General features: G+C 70.9%; 1 protein-coding gene across 1 annotated transcript in view; it reads left to right on the top strand.

Annotated features, from left to right (window-relative positions):
* TTC38 (tetratricopeptide repeat domain 38) overlaps window positions 1-2,385 on the top strand; it is a 37,366-nt gene that overhangs the window by 8,537 nt on the left and 26,444 nt on the right. The window lies entirely within an intron of this gene.

Below are 2,385 nucleotides of genomic sequence, written 5' to 3'. Positions count from 1 at the left end.
GAGCTGTGAGTCCCTGTGAGTCCCTGCGCTCTCACTGTCACCGTCTGCCTGCCGCCCGCACTGCTGTGTGAGTGCAGGGACTCACAGCTCTCACTGTCACCTTCCGAAGGGTCCCCCAGCTCCGGGGGCAGGAGAGCCTGGGGGGCCCCTGTGGGACCTGCCTCGGGCTCCCCATACAGATACTGACTGCTGGTTCCGGGGAGCCCTGGGTCTGGGGGTGGGGGAGCAGCCTGCAGCCCCTCCGGCTGGGCCAGGGCTTGTCCAGGCAGAACGGAGGGAGGCGGGGGGTGGAGGGGCCCGGCCGGGGCGTTCAGCTCCTTCCGTGCACATGTCTCCCGGGACCCTCCTTTTGCTGGCCTGGCTCTGTCCTGGGGTGAACGTGACCCCCCGAGCCTCGGGGTCCTCCTCTTACACCTGCTGCGGTGACAGCTCTGAAGCCCTCGCCCCACGTGAGCTCCCTTGGGTGTTGGTTCCAAACATATGAGATGAGGCGGCTCAGGCTCCCGGGGTCGACTCCCGACCGGCTGGCATCACCTGCCGTCTGCACCTGTCCCCTGCCGTGTCTGCTGGCGGCCTCCGGCCTGGCCGGGCAGCTCTGGAAGGGACAGTGTGGCCTGGGATGTGCTTCCCTCCTCCAGCCACTGTCCCCGGCGGTGTGCTGGCCCTGGGGACCCCGCTGAGAGGCCAGCCTGGACGTCTCGGTCCTCAGAAGACCTGGTCAAGTGCAGTGAGCAGGCTCCCGGCAGCCCACGGGCCGCCCAGGCAGGGCCCACGGGGGAGTGAGCACCCAGGGAGGCATCGATCGAACTGGGCTTGGGGGACGTGGTCAGGGAAGGCTTCCTGGCGAAGGCAGCCTTTGAGCTGGGTGATGAGGGATGTGTAGGAGTTTGCAGGTGAAGGAGGGGGAGCGGGGTGGTACCCCAGCCAAGGGCCAGCCTGAGCAGAGACACCAATTGGTAACTGATGGAATTACACATCTCGGTTGTCTCTGAAACCCCTGGGACGGAGAGAGGGCGGCAGCTTGCGTCCTCAGCATAGGTGCAGAGAGGCCAGGGGCCAAGGAGGGGCTGCCCCGCCCTTTCCAGGGGACAGAGGTGGTGCCCGCGAGGAGGCGGCTGCTGCACGGCAGGGCAGGCGGTAGAAGGAAGGACTGGCGTCCAGGCGTCCGCCTGCGCCCCCTGCTGAGGGCTCACCCATCCCTGCAGGAGTTCCCCAGCTCCCTGGCCCTGGCGGCTTCGTCAGGTGCCCTGCACAGGTGGACACGGTGGGCCCTGTGCTGGGTGGACACGGTGGGCCCTGTGCAGGTGGACACGGTGGGCCCAGTGCTGGGTGGACACGGTGGGCCCTGCGCTGGGTGGACACGGTGGGCCCTGCGCTGGGTGGACACGGTGGGCCCTGCGCTGGGTGGACACGGTGGGCCCTGCGCTGGGTGGACACGGTGGGCCCTGCGCTGGGTGGACACGGTGGGCCCTGCGCTGGGTGGACACGGTGGGCCCTGCGCTGGGTGGACACGGTGGGCCCTGCGCTGGGTGGACACGGTGGGCCCTGCGCTGGGTGGACACGGTGGGCCCTGCGCTGGGTGGACACGGTGGGCCCTGCGCTGGGTGGACACGGTGGGCCCTGCGCTGGGTGGACACGGTGGGCCCTGCGCTGGGTGGACACGGTGGGCCCTGCGCTGGGTGGACACGGTGGGCCCTGCGCTGGGTGGACACGGTGGGCCCTGCGCTGGGTGGACACGGTGGGCCCTGCGCTGGGTGGACACGGTGGGCCCTGCGCTGGGTGGACACGGTGGGCCCTGCGCTGGGTGGACACGGTGGGCCCTGCGCTGGGTGGACACGGTGGGCCCTGCGCTGGGTGGACACGGTGGGCCCTGCGCTGGGTGGACACGGTGGGCCCTGCGCTGGGTGGACACGGTGGGCCCTGCGCTGGGTGGACACGGTGGGCCCTGCGCTGGGTGGACACGGTGGGCCCTGCGCTGGGTGGACACGGTGGGCCCTGCGCTGGGTGGACACGGTGGGCCCTGCGCTGGGTGGACACGGTGGGCCCTGCGCTGGGTGGACACGGTGGGCCCTGCGCTGGGTGGACACGGTGGGCCCTGCGCTGGGTGGACACGGTGGGCCCTGCGCTGGGTGGACACGGTGGGCCCTGCGCTGGGTGGACACGGTGGGCCCTGCGCTGGGTGGACACGGTGGGCCCTGCGCTGGGTGGACACGGTGGGCCCTGCGCTGGGTGGACACGGCGGGCCCTGCGCTGGGTGCTTCCCTGTTCACTTCACCCCACACACAAGGCAGGTGGGTGAGGAGCTGAGTGACTCCTGCTTCTCTGCTTCCTCGCTCGGGCTGACCCGTGGCCGGCTCCCCAGCCTCAGGCTCAAGCGCAGGCATC

Source organism: Myotis davidii, unplaced genomic scaffold, assembly GCF_000327345.1.
Source record: "Myotis davidii unplaced genomic scaffold, ASM32734v1 scaffold67, whole genome shotgun sequence".
Lineage (NCBI taxonomy): Eukaryota > Metazoa > Chordata > Mammalia > Chiroptera > Vespertilionidae > Myotis > Myotis davidii.
Note: the sequence above shows the minus strand (reverse complement) of the source record. Positions and strands in the feature narration are given on the sequence as shown.